Source organism: Oryctolagus cuniculus, chromosome 12 (assembly GCF_051225735.1).
Source record: "Oryctolagus cuniculus isolate XC-2025 breed Fujian yellow rabbit chromosome 12, ASM5122573v1, whole genome shotgun sequence".
Lineage (NCBI taxonomy): Eukaryota > Metazoa > Chordata > Mammalia > Lagomorpha > Leporidae > Oryctolagus > Oryctolagus cuniculus.
Window position 1 is genome coordinate 40,237,373 of NC_142878.1, and position 18,563 is coordinate 40,255,935.

The 18,563-nt window shown below is 54.1% G+C and overlaps 1 long non-coding RNA gene across 1 annotated transcript; it reads left to right on the top strand.

The window, feature by feature from the left end:
* Positions 1 to 10,674: 10,674 nt before the first annotated feature.
* LOC149123008 (uncharacterized) lies at positions 10,675 to 11,465 on the top strand. The gene is made up of 2 exons (XR_016217885.1): positions 10,675 to 10,923; positions 11,239 to 11,465. It is a non-coding gene; the product is annotated as an uncharacterized LOC149123008 (long non-coding RNA).
* Positions 11,466 to 18,563: the final 7,098 nt, after the last annotated feature.

The window sequence follows — 18,563 nt, forward strand, 5'->3', positions numbered from 1 at the left end:
TATTTACTTTATTCATCTGAAAGAGTTATAGAAAAAGAGAAAAGAGAGAGAGAGAATATCTTCCATCCGCTAGTTCACTCCCCAAATGGCCCTAATGGCAAGAGCTGCACTGATCCAAAGCCAGGAGCCAGGAGCTTCTTCCGGGTCTCTCACACCAGTGCGGGGGCCCAAGAACTTGGGCCATCTTCTACTGCTTTCCCAGGCCATAGCAGAGAGCTGGATTGGCAGTGGAGCAGCCAGGACTCGAACCGGCACCCATATAGGATGCTGGCACTGCAGGCGGAGGCTTTTCCCACTACACCACAGTGCCAGCCCCTATGATTCTACTTTTTGTAGAAGTAGAAGTGAACATGGTGCTGGCAGTATTAGGAAATCAGTCTAGGGTGTGGACAGAAAGGTAAGTAGGCTATCGTTGACTTGCCTGCCAGCGTAGGGGCCAGTAGATTCAGTTGCGAATGGATCAAGTTTGGAAGCCTAGTGCTGGGCTCCTCGCCTCTGTTGACAAGAGCTCAACCCCTGTCCGTTATGGTGTGTTGTGGGGGCTCCCCAGGAGCCCACCCACAGACCCAGGGTCCCAATGATATCCTCTTCGCTTGCCTGTGCCTGTGATCTGTCACATCTGGTCACAGGCCACCAGACAGGTCCCCAAGGAGACACAGCTTGGGCCACTGCAGAGCCAGGAGGGAAGAGGGAGTGAGTCCCCTGAGAGGGGACAGCAAGTCTGGAACCCAGGGAGTCGGCAAAGCCTGAGGCTGGCAGTGAAAGGGAGATGGCCCCGGAAAGGAAATGGGAGGTCGGGAGGCAGCCATGCTCTGGGCTGTCTGTGCAGCAAGAAATGGCAAACACGCTCCGTCTCCATCAACGTGGGCGAGGCTGAGGGCATAGGGAGCAGCCCACAGGGGCAGGCTAAGCAGAAAGATGAGAAACTGCCTTATGTGTCGATGTGAAATGGTATCTGGGATATAACATTAAATAAAATAACTTGTGTTCTCTAAAAGGAAGATGAATATATGTGTTTGCTTGACTATACATAAAATGTTTCTGGACGGATTGCCTAAAACCAGTTTCAGGAAGCTGGAATCTAACGGGTACAGGTCAAATTGAGGAAGCTGAGAAAGTTCTGGAAATGGATGCTTGTGATGGTTGCACAACAGTGCAGTGTACTCACTGTTCCTGGACTCTACACACAATAGTGTTAAAAATGGCAACTTATGGCCGGTGCCACGGCTCAAAAGTCTGATCCTCTGCCTGCGGCACCGGCACACCAGGTTCTAGTCCCGGTTGGGGCGCTGGATGCTGTCCCGGTTGCTCCTTTTCCAGTCCAGCTCTCTGCTGTGGCCCAGGAGGGCAGTGGAGGATGGCCCAAGTGCTTGGGCCCTGCACCCCATGGGAGACCAGGAGAAGCACCTGGCTCCTGCCTTCAGATCAGCGCGGTGCGCCAGCCGCAGCGGCCATTGGGGGTTGAACCAACAGAAAAGGAAGACCTTTCTCTCTGTCTCTGTCTCTCTCTCTCACTGTCCATTCTGCCTGTCAAAATAAAAAAATGGCAACTTATATGCTATATAAATTTAATAAAAAATTTTGGGGGGTCAGCATTGTGATGCAGTGGGGTAAGCTGCTGCCTGCAGTGCCAGCATCCTACACGGGCAGTGGATCACGTCCCAGCCACTTTACTTCCAATCCAGCTCCCTGCTAATGCACCTGGGAAAGCAGCAGAAGTACTTGGGCTCTTGCACCCACATGGGAGACCCGGATGGAGTTCCAGACTCCTGGATATATACTCCTTGGGTATTGCAGCCATTTGAGGAGTGAACCAGCAGATGGAAGATCTCTCTCTCTCTCTCTCTCTCCCTCTGCTCTTTATAATTTTGCCTTTTAAACAACTAAACAAATCTTTCAAAAAGATTTTTAAATGACCAAAAAGCCATTTTAATGGTTGCCCATGGGGAGAATTGGGGTTTGAGAAAGAGAGGGAGAGAGACTTTTTACCGTACTTCTTTATGTACCCAACGCAACCTTTAAAGAAAAAGTAAATAAAATTAAAAAAATAAGAAGCCATAAAGTGATAAGGCGAAGGACAAGCTAAGCATTGTTCCACCAGGAGCAGCAGGCAGTATGGGGTAGTGGCAGCTGTTTACAAAGAGACCGTGGAGAGGGCTGTAAAAGGGATAGGATCAGCACAGGGGGTTATGGCAATGCCAGCTCTGCTTACGGGAATTCAGGCCAGCGCCTGTGACCCGCCTTCCAGCGTCACAGCTCAGCTGGGGCAACCTTTCACAAGGACATCAGGGTGCCCACTTGCCGCCCCTCCCCCTCTGTCATCTCCTTCTGGGCTCCTGATCAGCTTGTCCCTGCACCCAGAGCAGGGTGGGGGGAAGGGTGAGGAGAGGACCTGGGAGGTAACGGATGACCCCCGATCCAGCGTGAGGTTCTATCCCCCCGTCAGGGACTGATGGGAGACACTGGGTATTTCCTTACAGTCCCCAGGACTTCTCCCAGTAGGCAGACCCTAGCCAGAACCTTCCTGCAAACACATTTCTGTATCCCTTTAGGTATTTCCAGGAAACCCACTGGATGATTTCTCAGCCACCTGAGACCACAGGGATAAACCAAATTTGGAAGGGCTGAGATAGTCCTAGAACTAAAGATTCTATATCCCTGGCTCCTTCTGAACAGGACCTAAGGGAGGGGAAGACACGCCACAAAGGAAGTGACTGCTCTTCCAATCACGCACACAGAAAGGCATGCTGGGAAAGAGGCCAACGGGCCACACACCAGAAGCTTCTGATTCCTGTCTGCCCAGCCAGTGCTGGCCAGAAGGCGTCTTCAGTAGCAAGGATGTTGACTGGGTGGTCAGCTGTGCTCCCAACGTGACTCGCCTGGCGTACGATGCCTGTGAGCCTCACGCTGCTCCTCAATAACGTTCGTCTCTGTGCAAAAGCAGGGGTGGTGCCTGGCTTGAAGCAGCCTTCCGGGGGCAGATGACCCTGCTCAGGATCAAACAGCTGTGCTCCAGTGGCTCTCCTGATCCTATACTCTGCACTTGCTCCCGGCAGAGAGACTAGGGCTGGGCCACAGCCTCAAACACACGTTGGCGTTCCCTTCTTCCAGTGCAAGTTTATGGAGCTTCGACTACGTCTCAAGCACTGTGCTGGGCGGGGGAGATAATGACGAGCGAACCAGAAAACAGCCTGCTGACATCGGGATGCTCACAGGGTCGAGGGTGCAGGCTGGAAAGGGGTGGGGTGAGCACCGGGGAGGAGGAGGAGGCTGCTGGTTCCTCCTACCTCAGGAGACTTGAAAATCCAGCCTGAGCGTGCTGTGGTGCCTTGGTCACCAAGATGTCCTTAACACCCCCAGCTGTCCTTGACAGTGAGGGAGGGCTGCTGCTGCAGTCCAGGGCATGGCCGCAGATGTCACAGCTACGGGCCAGCACTTCTTACCTGGCAGGCACTGGCGGCTTAGGATGTGAGGGCCGGTTGTCAAGGAAGAAGGTGACATTGCTGGAGCTTAGGCCTCCGCGTAACCCTGGCTCTGTCCACCTTCCCAACTTTCAGCAGAAGCTGGGTTCCCTCCCTCCAGGGCGAAGAAGATGCATTGGCTGGGTTGGCTCCCTGTGGCCACAGGAGCCCAGGATCAGCCATGAGTGGGCGGGAGCCAGGAAGTGCGTGGGGAGTGGGGCCATGGCCAGTGGAAGCTTTTGGGCATGCATGGGTGTGTGGAGGCCCTTGAAGTCCGGGGCGGGCGTGTTCCTCAAAAGCAAAACCACTTGAAACATATCTTCCGGGACAGCTGAGGCCCTGTGGCCAGCCCCCAGCAGCCCGAGAGGCGCTGTGGAAACCCCCAGCCTGCAAGGGCAGCTGCTGATTAGAGGTGAGCCACCCCGTGGGCTCACTGGACCTAGGATGGCTGACGGCAAGGGGCTGAAGGAGGGTGGAGGCCCAAGGGGGTGACAAAGGGTCACCCTGAGCTCCAAGCTCAGGGCGCTCCACCTTGGCCCTGCCCGCTGTTTCTCCTGTTCTTGCCTCCTGCTTGAGGTGAACAGAAGGTGGGAGGTTTCACTGCGCCTGGAGCCTGGAGCCGCCAGCAGGCGGTGGAGGGCAGGGGCCCTGGCCAGCACACAGTGTCGCCTCTGTGGGAGCTGCGGCGGGCTAATTATACTCAGCTGGCAGCCCGGGGCCCTGGGAGTTTCCCAGCTCGCTGTGGGGAGGTGTGGGGAGAGAGGGGCGGGGACCAGGCGGTGGGGAGGGGAGGAGCCAGGGCCAGGCCCTTCGGAGCAGCCTGGCGAGCAGCCTGGCAGGCAGCCCGGCCTGGGCCTGTGACTGGCTCCCTGCAGGAACTTACTCAGAATCCAGGACCCAGCGTCCTGCTACGCGGAGTGAGTTGTCCAAGCTTCAGCCGCTGGGTTGTGACGGAGCCGGAAAGGCACGGAACGCTCTGGCAAGGCCCCCGAGAAGGGGTCGGTGGAGAATGGACGGTGTCTGCCTTGCCTTTTTCCCTGCAGATCTTGGGGACTTTCCACACAGGTGTGGGCTGAGGCGCGAGTGGGGGCTGACCCAGCCTGGGCTGGACTGTGTCCGTTTCTCTAACTAACACTAAGAGCGGTGCAGGCTGGTAGCTGGGGCTGGCCAAGGTGGGGCAGCTCCCCAGAGATGAGCCCTGTGCACTGAGGTAGCAGTTGGCCTGGGCTACCCTAGGACTGGGCCATGGGTCTGAAGGAAAAAGACACGAGCAAAACATTTAGACCTGGCATGTGAGCACCTCGGGCAGCTGATGACTTCTCAGCCCAGCGGTGACTACCAGGGCTGCAGAGCAAGGCCAGAGCGCCTTCCCCCTCCCCAGGCCCTTTGCTTGCACTCTGGCCTGCCCGTGGTCTAACTGCCACTGTGGCCCAGTCACCCCCCACCAAACCAGTCACATTCCACCCCAAGTGGCTTGAGTCATGCAGAATTGGGACGAGGTGTGAGCCTGGGGAAGTGGAGCAGGGAGTTGTTGGGGTACCTGAATTGGGACTGGAAAATACAGCCCGTGCAGGTAAACCACCCGTCAGATGACTGGGCTGGGGCAAGCCAGTGGAATTTCACACCTGCCCTAACGACCTAACAACAGCAAATCCAGACGCTTAAAGCCCCATTCACTCAGTCAGCAACCTCTGCCGACACACCTGGTGCCCCTCAGCACAGTCTGGAGAGCCAGTGGGGACGCACCACGGTCCCTTCCGGTGGGCAAGACACAGGAAAGGCAAGGAAAGAGACAGGAGCCTGGCAAATTGCGACAGGCACCAGGAGGAAGAGCCAGGCAGCAGCAGAGGGCCTACTTCAAGTGACAGAGCTTGTCTTCCTCCGCTCACAGCAGAAACAATAGAAAACCCGCCCCAACCTATGTCAAAGGAAAAACAAGCCGTAGCCTACACTGAGACCACAGAGCTAAAATAAGAACCAACTTCCCTGCACAGCTACTTAGAGCCACTGCTGTCGCTGGGGTGGGGGGTGGGGGGAGGCACGCGGGGTGAGGGGGGTGGACTTGGCGTGCTGACAGACGTGAGGGCCGTGACCACCGAGACAGACGTGCAGCCAGCTGTGCCAGCTCCCGGGCAGCACGGGAGGGCGGCGGCAACTGCTCCCTGGGAGTGGCAGGGTCGTTTTTCGCATGGAGAAGGCGGAGGAACTGAGGTAGGTTTTGGAAGATGAATCCGAGTTTGCCAGGGGAAGGCCCACGTGGCACAGAGGTACAGAGGAGGGGCGGAGAGGAACCTGGAAACCAGGAGGCACTGGAATGGGGTGCAGCGAGCACCCTGAGGGGAGAAGCCTCGGAGTGGGCTGAGGAGAGGAGCCGGGGCCTGGCGTGTGGGAGGGTGGCCCGCAGCTCTCACAGGGAGGAGGCCAGCCCCCTGCAGCAGCTCCTCCTCCTTCACAGCTCCCTTGGGGTTTTCCCACACTGATACCTGGCCAGCTGGCTTTATGGCTTTACCAGGGAGGCTGCTACTCCTCAGGCCAGGTCACCCTGTCCCTCTGTGGAGACCACCAGGACACTGAGAAATACTGCTGCCAGGTGGCCATTAACACCGCAGCCCAGCAGTCAGGTGCAGGCGTCTGGACTGGCTAAGCCACCACTTGGGTTGCCAGCGTCCCATACAGGAGTACCTGGGTTCAAGTGCCGGGCTTGCTCTCCATTCCAGTTTCCTGTTCACGTGCACCCTGGGAGGCAGCAGGTGATCGCTCAAGTGGTTGGGGCCCTGCTGCCCACACGGGAGGCCCAGAAGGAGTGCCCTGCTCCTGGCTCGGCCTGGTCCAGCCCCAGCTGTTGTGGGCATTTGGGGAATGAACCAGCAGATGGGAGCTCTTTCTCTGTCTTGTGTCGTTCTTTCTCTCTCTCTGCCTTCCAAATAAAACAAGTCAAATTAAAATTAAAAACAAAGAGGACTGGGGGTGAGGCAGTTGTCTAGAGACGAGGAGACAGAGGCTTTGTACAGAGCTCTCTGGTCTGAGTGGCCTGACTGCGCAGGGCGATGATTCTGAAATGTGGGCTTCAAGAGGTATCTGGGGGCCAAGGGCCCTGTTAGCAGGAGTCCTCCCTCGTCCTTTGTCTCCCCTGAGATTAGAATGCCTGCGGTGGGGTCAGGAATGTGCAGTTTTGAGCAGCAGCACCCAGAGCCCCGGCAAGCTGGGCCACGAGGCCTGAGCTACCAGAAAGACTGCGAAGCCTCAGAAGCAGCTCTCTCCCTGGCGTCTCCGCTTTCACCATCTGTGTTCCAACGGCTGAAACAAAGGCCTCTCCGGAGTCTGAAGCCTCTCCCTCAAATTAGCAATAATATTTTTCCACCAGAAAAGAAGCAAACACGAGCATTTGTGGTGGCCAAGGAACTGGGAATCCGAGGCTGAAATGCACTCTGCCTACCTCGTCCTTGGTCTCAGCACTATAGCTCGTGGGATGAAGTCAGCAGACAAAGACGGATATTCCAGAAGGCTTGAACCCATCAGGCAATAGAGTGCTCGCGGCTGCTGACAACCCGCAGGTTCACGTTCGCTGCCTACCCCGCGGCTGTAAGGCAGCAGAAGGCAGCAGGAAGGGCTGAGCCCTCTGGTCAGGGAGGAAGATCAGAATAGGATGCCAAGGGCTGAGGAAGACCTCAGGAAGGTCAAGGATGTGACCCTCAACCAGCCACCTCTCTCCAGACAGCGGTCTGCTGAGCAGAGACCCAGGGGCATTTGGTGGGCTCAGGGCACAAGCTTGGGGGCCTCAGCAAAGATTCTCAGTAGCCACAGCCTGCTTTCTGCTAGGTCCTTAAGTACAGCATAGAGGTGGCGAGGGGACCCTGGCTCCAGGGCCCTCACTGAGGGGCTGGGTAGAACGAGGCCTGTGTTAGTGCTCGCCAAACCTTGCCAGTATGTCAGCATCCTTTGTGAGAGGCAGAGACTTTACCTGAAAATCTCTCCCCTGCCTTGTTCCAATCCTAGCTCTGGCCTATGGCCTTCCATCCCACAGACATTTCTGGGAGAAAGGGGCAAGGAGCGGCTGCCCTGCACAAGTGGGGGACAGTCCCACGGGTCTGGCCTAGAGCCCCGAAGCTCTCCTTGGCACTTGGCTGGTGGGACCCACATGGCCAGCCATGGTGACTAGATTTAGCTGCATAATACCACCCAGCAGGAAGCAAACTTTGCTGTTAGATCATGAGATAAAATTACTTTGGCTTAGTGCTGATTAGGCTGTACACCTCATTTGAGCTACATTCTAACTTGGAGGGTTGAATATGTGAAACTGTTGGGTGGTTCTGTTATCATCTGTCATTGTCCATTTCCACTAAAACCTGTCCTTGTTCAATCCTGAGAGTTGAGCTGAATGGAGGGCTCAAGGAAGCCTCTGGCCTCCCTTCTTACGGGTGCCAGGAAGCCTTGAAACTTGGCTCTGGAATTGCTCACAAAGCAAAGGCGACACGCTACCCAAGAAGCATGGAACAGGGCAAGTCTCCGAGGTCACTGAATTTTAAACAAACTGGGTTTCAAATCACTGCCTACTGTGTGTGTAACCATGAGCAAGTCGCTAATCGCTCAGAGCCTCCGGGGCTCAGACAAGAAATTGTGCACATCATAGGCTTGCTATTGAGAAAGTCAATAGCAGGGAGGTGGTGTTTATTTTAATCACCTAAGTGCCTAGCACAAAGCAGAGGGTCAACATGGGTTCCTCCCACCTCTCCTCAGATTAGGAGCCCAAGCCCTTAGCATTCCATTCCTGTCCAAAGCTATCATAGCCTGGCCTGAAAGATTTAGAGAACAACTAGTGCACTCGTGGCCTGCTCAGCCAGGGTGACCACGAGAGGGCTGGGCAGAGATGTAGGAGCCGGGTATCTGAGAGCTTTTGGCACGGATCCTGTCTGCCCCACTGCCATTGTCCTCTTGAGAAGGCACTCGCCTCACCCCTGCCGGGTGAAGGGCACAGCACCATTTAGCCACGCAGCACCACTTAGCCACGCAGCACCACACGTGGGCTCTCTCTGGCCATAAGCTCCTGCCCCAGGGTCTCCAGCCCCATGACATGGGCGGGGCGCACACCGGGCTCAGCCACAGAGCACGATGTGCTGCTCTCCCGTGTGTGCCTGCACGCTCCACTTGACCCAGGACCGCAGGGTCTGGTAGTGTTGGTCCAAGCGTCTTTCCTTTGGGCTCCAGGCAGGGCAAGGAGCTTAGAGCAGACAGCAAAGAACAACAAATGCTGACTGTGACCCAGACAAGCCATTTTACATACCAACTGGGAGAAAGGGACCTCGAAGGGCTTGAGGGTTTTGTGTGGGCCTTTCGCCGGGTTCTGCCCCAGCCCCTCAGATGCAAAGCCCGGGCCTTGTACCCGCTGGCACTGACGTGGCTCGGGTCTGCCTCACCCTCCCTCTTCAGGTCTCAGAGGCTGCACTTGCTGGGCAGCCCCAGGAAGAGATTTGCATTATTTGGTGGCAACAAGCAAATTTCCCGGAGGGGATTTTTGGAAGCTCTGGGAGCCGTCCAGAGGGAAGGTGAAGGAAACAGGGGAGCTGGAGCCGGGAGGAAACAGGTTAGGCAAGGGTAGGGACACAGGCGGACACAGGCCCGGGCGCTGCCTGCGCTGCCCTCGCTGACCTTGGGGAAGGCTTGCCCAACCACGGGCCTGTGTCAGCAGCAAGATGACGATCTGAGGAAGGGCGAGCCAGGCCGCAGAGATGGAAAATTCCCTCCGAGCTCCTCATCCGAGGCTGCACCTGCGGAGGGGCCCGCGGGCTGCCCCCCTCCAGCCCTGACTGCATGGGGGTCGCGGGGGATAGCAGCTCAGCGGCCGAGGACTGCAGCAGCTGAGCAGCTTCGAGGGGAGGAAATGGCTGCCCAGACTTTGACCTTCCACCTGCTCTGTGTCTCTGGAACCGGCCTGCCTGTGTGTGTGAATGGGGCAGGGAGGAGGAGGCAGTTAGGAAACTGACCTACTTTTGCATATTAAAAAGAGTCCAACAATCCTCCCAAATAGGCTATGCTGATTTAAATAAATCATTGTACAGGCATATCGAGATTTTAACTCTAAGTCACTTCGACAGCTCAGATGCCAACATTCTACCGCCCAGTCAACACTGCCAATAGAGTACATGTGGGCTTCTGTATCAGGATTCAGTCTATACCCAGGAATTCAACCAACTGTACATCGCACATTTTCAGAAAAAAATTGCTTCTGTACTGAGCAGACTTTTATTTCTTGTCATTATTCCCTACATGATACAGTATAACAACTAATTACATAGCGCTTATCTTGTATGTAAGTATTGTAGGTAATGATGATGATTTATGGTACACAGGGGCATGTGTGCAGGTTAAATGCCAATACGAACCCATTTTACCTAAGTGACTTGAGCACCCAAAGATTTTGGTATCCCTGGGGGTCCTGGAACTGATCCTTCATGGACACTGTAGGGTAGCTGTGCTTTGCTGGCTTGGGCCTCAGGGAAGAGCACCCAAGGGGCACCTACGGTGTGCTGAGCTGGTGCGCACGGAGCCTCTCATCCAACCCTTGGTTAGGAAGGGCCCTGTCCACAGGAGGACATGCTCCACTCAGCAGCAGGCAAGACAGAAGTCTGCTGCCGACGGACTTGCTCGGTTCCTCCCGGGCGGGCTGGCTGAAGCAGCGGTCTCCGAGGCTGTGGAAGCGCAGGTGATTTCAGTTGCGTTGGCTCCTGTGTCCCAGAGAGATAAGAAGGTTGCGGGTGTCAAGGGGAGTGTCCTCTGGACACTTGGCTGGGAGCCTGGCGGCCCGGATGCCAGGCCCAGGAAGCCTCCCCACCCCTGTGGGGCCCAGTCAGGGGAGGAAGGAAGGGAGGAAGGGACCAATGCAAGACAGGATTTCCCCACCACAGGGCCAGCAACCTTCCTGCTTCCAATCACCTGATAAGCAAGCTGGGTTGGTAGCTGACCTGTCCGATTTCTGTAGGTGACCAGGAGTTTGCAAAATGTCTCCTGCACAATGCTTCAAGGATACGAAGAGAAGGTGGAGGGGCCCTGGGTCTTCGGTCGGGGCTGGTTCACTGCAGGGCTGCCTGGAATGGCCCAGAACTACTGAGAGTGGCCGGGAGCCCAGGCTCTCCTCTCCTCCCCTCCCCCCAGGCCCCCTGGGTGCCTCCCCCCACCCTCTTCCTTCCCTGCTGACGCCTCTGCCCCGCCCCCATCTCTATGTGAGGGGTGAGGTGAGAGGGTGAGGGGTGTGTGGGAGGCAGGCTCCCGAGGCAGGTCTGGGCTCTCACAGCTCTGTGCTAGGGCCCGGCTACACCAGGCCGCTCCTCAGAGTGCGCGGCCGGAGCCTGTTCGGGTTCATGGGAGCCTCAGACTCCGCGTGCTCCTCGGAGAGAGTGGCTCTAGCCCGGGAGGACTGGCCCGAAGGCCAGAACCCGCTATGGAGCAGCGCTGCTGTCACTAGCAAGTGAGCGGCGGAGGGCCCGGGAGGAAGACTCGGGAAGCTGGCTCCCGGCTGCACTGCAGGCTCTGTGCAGGTTCCACGGCCACACCGGCACTGCGCTGACTGGAAAGGCCGACCTTTACCCTGCCCTCTGGGAGAAACTGTTGTCAGGAAGTCACATTTTGGAAGGTTGGGATGTTGTGGAAACTTGATAGCACTTAAGAGCCATGGGGGGGGGGGGGGGCGGTGCCGTGGCATAGCAGGTAAACCTGCAGCCTGCAGTGCCAGCATCCCATATGGGTGTCGGTTCGAGTCCCGACTGGTCCACTTCTGATCCAGCTCTCTGTTATGGCCTGGGAAAGCAGTAGAAGTTGGCTCAAGTCCTTGGGCCCCTGCACCTGCATGGGAGACCCAGAAGAAGCTCCTGGCTCCTGGCTCCGGCCACTGCAACCAATTGGGGAGTGAACCAGCGGATGGAAGACCTCTCTCTCTGCCTCTCCTCCTCTCTCTGTGTAACTCTGACTTTCAAATAAATAAATAAATCTTAAAAAAAAAAAAAAAAAAAAGAGCCACCTGGAAGGGCTACCCCGCCCTGTTGCTGGAGTGCCTCAGACGAGGAAACCAAGGCTGTGAACTCCTCAGCCATGGAGTGAGAATTCAGGCCTCGTGATGGCGGCACACCTGGCAGTCACTAGCATCAGTCGGCATTCCGGGATGTGCGTGACCCTTTTCTCTCCTCTAGTCTCCTGGGTCAAACTGGAAATGGAGCAAACACAGGGGCTGGGGCTCTGGGGCTAAGTGTGCAGGCAGCAGGAGCTGTCAGTGAGCTCTTCCCCCTCCAGGCTTTGCCCTCTTCTCCGGTGTGCAGGTGCCTGGATGGAGTTCACGTGACCTTTTATCCCCCTCCCCGGAAAGCCCCTCCCTCCCAGGCCACCAGCTTTCCCCACGCGGTGTAAGGAGGCCTGCAAGTGGGGTTTTTCGGAAACGAGAGATCAGCTGAGAGCACCTGCAGCCCTTCCTGCTTCAGAAGAAGCTGCACAATCCCCTGCTTTACAGTAAGCCTTCTGTCTTTTAAGTACATTTCACAGAGAGAGAAGAAAAACCCCAGGAGGGATCGCTGCACAGTGTGTGGCAGGAAAGGGCCGTACTGCACAAATTACAAACGTGAGTTGTTAAGAGACATCCTCTCACCTGTCACGAGGACACCCTGCAGCTGTCTCTGACACTGTCCCTCCTCCGAGGAAGTCTGGAGGCGGGATTAGCACAAGGTGTCTTAATCATCCCCTGTGAAGGGGCCAACTCCCACCCTGCTGGATGCAGACAGGCTGCAGGGCTGCCACCAGTGTTTCACGCACGGACAGCTCGCTTGGACGAGACGCTTAGCAAGAGATGCCTAAATTCTTAGCCTCCAGCGAGGCTTAGCTCCTGTTGCTTTGTTTACCTCTGTGTGCCACAAAGCAGGGTCTGACTTGTAGGAGGGACTCACAGGTGTTTGCTGGTGAATAAGAAGTATTAAGAAAATGTTTCCCAAACTGACAGGAGGTGGGGCAATACCACAGCTCCTGCAAAACATTCTTCCCTCAGTACCCTCTTTTATATGTTTTATTTATTATTTATTTCCATTTTATTTGAAAGGCAGAGAAATGGAGAGACGGAGACAGAAACAAAGAGCTTTCAATCTGCTGATCCAAAAGCCTCCACTAGTTGGGGCTGGGCAAGGTCAAAGCCAGGAGCCTGGAACTCCACCTGGGTCTCCCTTGTGCATGGCAGGGCCCAACTATTAACCATCAGCTGCTGCCTCCCACCGTGTGCATTAGTGGAAGTCAGAATCAGAGGAGCCAGGACTTGAACCCAGGTGCTCCAGTATGGGATACGAGAATCCCAAACAAGATCTTTTTTTTTTTTTTTTTTTTTTTTAAGATTTATTTATTTGAAAGGCAGTTACATAGAGAGGTAGAACAAGATAGAGAGAGAGGTCTTCCATCCGCTGGTTCATTCATCAAATGGCTGCACCAGCCAGAGCCGGGCTGATCCAAACCCAGGAGCCAGGAGCTTCCTCTGGGTCTCCCACATGGGTGTAGGGGCCCAGGGACATGAGCCATCTTCTATTGCTTTCTCAGGCCATAGCAGAAAGCTGTATAGGAAGTGGAACAGCTGGGACTTGAACTGACACCCATATGGGCTGCTGGCGCTTCAGGCCGGGGCTTTAACTCACTGAGCCACAGCACCGGCCCCCTAAGCAGGATCTTAACTGCTGTACCGAATGCCTGCTTTTCTGGGTAAAGAGAAGCAAGGAAGCTTCTTGGGGTCGCCTGCTCTATTAGGCTCTGTGGGCTACTTTGGGGGCCAGGGCGATTTTGTCCCATGCTGTGTCTCTTTGAGACCTCGAGCTTGAGCACTGTCACCTCGGATAGGTCAGCTCCCCTCAGAGCAGCTTTGTTGCCTTCGACGTAGGCCTGTGTGAGCGCCCACAAACAAGTGCCCACCAGGTCCCTGGATGGTGCCTGAGCAGCGTGGCCGCAGTTACAGTGCACCGGACAAACGCGGCTCTGACAGCAGCGATCAGTTAGCTTGATCTGGCTGATAACCGAGGCGCTGCTCATGGCCTCTGTCCCTGGAAAACCCCAGCTAGGCCGCACCATGCGCCAGGTGGAGCAGGGCCTCCCCCGGAATCATCCCTGCGCTGCCCAGAGAAACCAGGTCTTTCCTGTTCTGCTTCTGCTTCTCCTTTTCCTCCTCATTCCAGCCTCAGCAAAAGCTTAATCACTGCTGCTCTTGGTCAGACGTCAACCACTGGGCTTGACTCTGAGGTCTGCTGGGTACCTTTTGCAGTAAGGTCAGTTGCTGATTTCTGGGTGACGGACACCCCTAATCCCAACAGTCTTCTCATAATTGCTCAGAGGGAGCGTCAACGGCTTCACCACACTTAGGGAATGTCACTTGCCATCTGTGACAGTGACACATACCCTTGTTCTGGGGCATATTCCTTATATTCCCTCCACATCCCTTAGGATCTGAGAGAGGCCTCTCATTAAGAGGGGTCTACAGAAAGGCCTGATGGATCTGCCTCCAGCCCTTGAAAGGGGGGACCCCAGAATGAGTTTGGTGCACAGCTGGGCTGTTGAGCGGGGTTAATTATTATTAGACATTTGCATTTTCTGTGCCCTCCATGGGTTGTAGGAGTCAAGGTTGAAGCCAGCAAAGGCACAGATAGGAACCTAATGTACAGGGGAACTTTCCAGAAACCTGGTTGACCCTCCCCAGCACATGGGGAAGCTGCCCACTAACCACAAGAGTAGCGGAGGTGGGATGAGTCCCAGATGCACTTGACTGTGATCATATCAGCAGCAAACACCAGACCTGGCTGGGGAGTGCTCTCAAAATACACATGCCAGAGCAGTAACTAGGATGGGTGGGGCCTGGCTGGCAGCCTTGGGAAGAGTTCCCCTGGTTCTTCACAGGTAGCCAAGAACTACTAACCTAGCGTGTTTCAGTGTAAAAATCTTCACTGCTTACCTCCTGGGATGTGGGCATGGAAAAGTTGGTGTCACAGAGAATTAAAACCACAGTGCTTTCTTTTTTTCTCTCGTGTAGAGGTGACAGCAGGCTATTAGTGCTTTTTGTCACCAAGGAGGTTCTTTTTGAGTCAGAACCAAGCACCGGCAGGTGGTGGTGGTGTCTTTTTGCATCTAGGGATGAGGTAAGGCAAGGTTCTCGGGGTGGAGGTGAGGCCATTCTAACCGGAGGTTAGTCAGGTGTGCAACAGGTGAGTAGGACGAGATGGAGCGCCAGGAAGCGTTGCTGGCGGCTCACTCCCTGGGTGGCACCTGTGCTTTCTGTAGTGAGGATGGCTTTGCCCCCAAAAGTGTGCGACCGCACTTCACAAATATGAAGAATTTGGCCATCTGGCTTTTTGAGTTGTCTGTGGCCTCACACAGGGTCGGTCTCTTTCTCCCTCTCCGATTTATTTGTTTGGTTGAAAGTCACACTTATCGAGATAGGGAAAGCCAGAGAGAGACCGTCCATCTACTGGTCCACTCTCCAAGGCTGAAGCCAGGAATGAAGAGCTTCATCCAGATCTCCCACATGAGCAGCAGAGGCCCAAGCACTTGGGTCATCTTCTTCTGTTGCTTTTCTCAGGCCCTTAGCAGGGAGCTGGATGGGAAGTGGAGCAGCCAGAACACAACAAGCGTCCATATGGGATGCCAGCATCACAGGCAATGGCTTTACTGCCTGGCCACAGTGCCAGCCCCCTCACACAGGGTTTGAACAAGGCGTCCTGACTAGCATGTGACCAGCTGAGCAAGGTAGGGCTACCGTAGGATGTGACAAGACTATTCAAATCTTCTTATTGGCACTTTATTGGGGGGGGGGGGCGGGAATTTGGGCTTATTTTCTCAGAAAAATACTGAAAAATTTCCATCAGGTCAAAAAAAAAAAAAATACAAGCTGGGGCAGGTGTTGTGGTGCAGCAGGTGAAACTGGCGCTTGGGGCACCGGCATGTCATGCTGGAGTGCAGGTTTGAGTCCTGGCTGCTCAACTTCTGATCCAGCAGCTCCCTGCTAGTGAGTCTGCATGTGAAGGCAGCAGAAGACAGCCTAAGTGCGTGGACCCCTGCCAGCCACGTGGGAGACCAGGATAGAGTTCTTTGCACTTGGCTTTAGCCTGGCCCAGCCTAGGCTATTGTAGCCATTTGTCTTTTGGGTTTCAGTTACTTTTCATGCTTGTTTTTTCCAAGTGTTTCCTTCCAGTCTGCAGTTTCTCTTTTATACTCTTAAGTGTATTTTACACAGCAGATTTTTTTTTTGTTTTGATAAAGTCCAATTTATCAGTATTTTCTTTTATGGATTGTGTTTTTGGTTTTCTATCTAAAAATCCATTGCCAAACCCAAGCCACCCATATTTTCTCTTAATATTACTGCCTATACACTTAGTTGTTGTGTTCATATTAAGTCTATGACCCATTTTGAATTAATTTTTGTGAAAGGTAGGTCTGTGCCTACATTCAAGTTTTTTTGCATGTGATATCCAATTGTACAGCACTGTTTGTAAAAAACAACAACAACAAAAAAACTATTCTGTCTTCATTGAATTGCTGCTGTTCCTTTGCCAAAGCTCAATAGATTAGGTTTGTGGCTTTATTTCTGCGGTTTGTAGTCTGTTCTATTAATCTAGATGTATATCCCCTACCAACATGATTCTGTTTATTTTTAAAAATATTTTTTTATTTATTTGAAAGGCAGAGTTACAGAGAGGAGAGGCAGAGAGAGAGAGAGGTCTTCCATCCATTGGTTCACTCTCCAAATGGCTACAATGGCAGGGGCTGGGCCTATCCAAAGCCAGGAGCCAGGAGCTTCTCCTGGGTCTCCCACGAGGGTGCAGAGGCCCAAGGACCTTGGGCCATCTTCTACTGCTTTCCCAGGCCATAGCAGAGAGCTGGATCAGAAGTGGAGCAGCCAGGAGTTGAACCAGAGGACATATGGGATGCTGGCATTGAAGGCAGTGGCTTTACCTGCTACACCACAGCACAGATCCCATGATTCTCTTTTGATCATTTTTTTAAAAGATTTATTTATTTATTTGAAAGTCAGAGTTATACACAGTGAGAAGGAGAGGCAGGGAGAGGCAGAGAGTGGCAGAAAGAGAGAGGAGAGAGAGGAGAGAGAGAGAAAGAGAGAGAGAGAATCTTCCATCTACTGGTTCACTCCCCAACTGGCTGCAATGGCTGGAGCCAGGTTGATCCAAAGCCAGGGGTTTCTTTTGGGTCTCCCAAGTGGGTACAGGGGCCCAAGGACTTGGGCCATCTTCCACTGCTTTCCCAGGCCAAAGCAGAGAGCTGAATGGGAAGTGGAGAGGTTGGAATCGAACCAGTGCCCATACGGGATGCTAGCACTGCAGGCAGCAGCTTCACCCACTACGCCATAGCGTCAGCCCATGTTTTGATTATTGTGGTCAGGTAGAATCAGTCTCTGACCTTGCTCTTCTTTTTTATTTTTATTTTTTTTATTTTTTTATTATTATTTTTTTTGACAGGCAGAGTGGACAGTGAGAGAGAGAGACAGAGAGAAAGGTCTTCCTTTTGCCGTTGGTTCACCCTCCAATGGCCGCCGTGGCTGGCACGCTGCGGCCGGCGCACCACGCTGATCCGATGGCAGGAGCCAGGAGCCAGGTGCTTTTCCTGGTCTCCCATGGGGTGCAGGGCCCAAGCACCTGGGCCATCCTCCACTGCACTCCCGGGCCACAGCAGAGAGCTGGCCTGGAAGAGGGGCAACCGAGACAGAATCCGGCGCCCCGACCGGGACTAGAACCCGGTGTGCCAGCGCCGCTAGGTGGAGGATTAGTCTAGTGAGCCGCGGCGCCGGCTCTGACCTTGCTCTTCTGTGTTGACTGTTGGGGCAGGTGGTACTGGGGTTTTTAAGCATGATTTGGTTGGGGGGAACTTATCAGCCTGGCATTCAGTTACAAGGTACGGACAAAACCCATCAAAAGACCTGATTTGGGGGCAGTGCTGTGGTATACAAGGTTAACCCTCCACCTGCAGTCTGGCATCCCATATGGGTGCCGGTTCAAGTCCTGACTGTTCCACTTCTGATCCAGTGCCCTGCTAATGTTCCTGGAAAAGCAGAAGAGAGTACCAGTGCTTGGGCCCCTGCACCCATGTGGGAGACCAAGAAGAAGTTCCTGGCTCCTGGCATCAGCCTGACTCAGCTCTGGTTGTTGGGACCATTTGGAGAGTGAACCAGCAGATGGAAGACTTTTCTCTGTCTCTCCCTCTCTCTGGCTATAACTCTGCCTCTGAAATATGTAAATCTTAAAAAAAAAAAAAAAAAAAGACCTGATTTTTAATCTTGTTTGCCTTGTCTGGCTTGCTCATAAAACAAAAAGCCATCCAGAAGGGTGGGAAAGGTAACTTGTTTTCACAATAAACTGTGAGTTCAGGAGAATGGAATCACCACTCCCTTGCTACTCTCATGGCAAAGTTGGGAATTCCTAAGGAATGGGACAAGCACGTTTGACCTTGCTAAAGGTAACTTTTGGGAAAAACAAGCATTTTGTTTCCTAAATTTCTGCTGGGACCAATTTGACTGCCTATTAATCTATTAACCCAGCTGGCTCCTCACATTCCCTCCCCAAGAACGGACCCTAACCTCTGTTAGGGGAACTGGGCGATGACTCCTCTGGCTGCTTCATGCTGAAAAGGGGTGCTACTGGGAATGGCAGTCAAAACAGGGTTCCAGCAGGAGATGGCCTCTCAAGGGAGATGTGGAGCCAGCTTGCATGGCCATCTAGAATTTCACTGCTTCAAGTTTGGAGAAAGATTAAATACAGAGGGTCCATCTGGTGAGACGATCAGATCCATGCTGGCTGGAGTCAAACTCGAGCAGGATCTGAGTCACGGCACCAACATGTTATGGGTGAAATTGGCACCAGAGAAAATATTACCCTGGTTCTTTGTCTCACATGGAAGAAGAATTTCCAAGCAGACAAGCAGAGAGATTTAAAAGCAAGATTTATTAGAGTCAGAGACCTCCAGCCAGTGTGGCATGGAGGGGGGCTCTAACAGAGGCAACCCTCCCCTTTTAAAACAATTTTTTTTATTTATATGAAAGGTAGGGTTACAATTTATTCCTCCAGATGGCCACAATGGCCGAGGCTGGGCCAG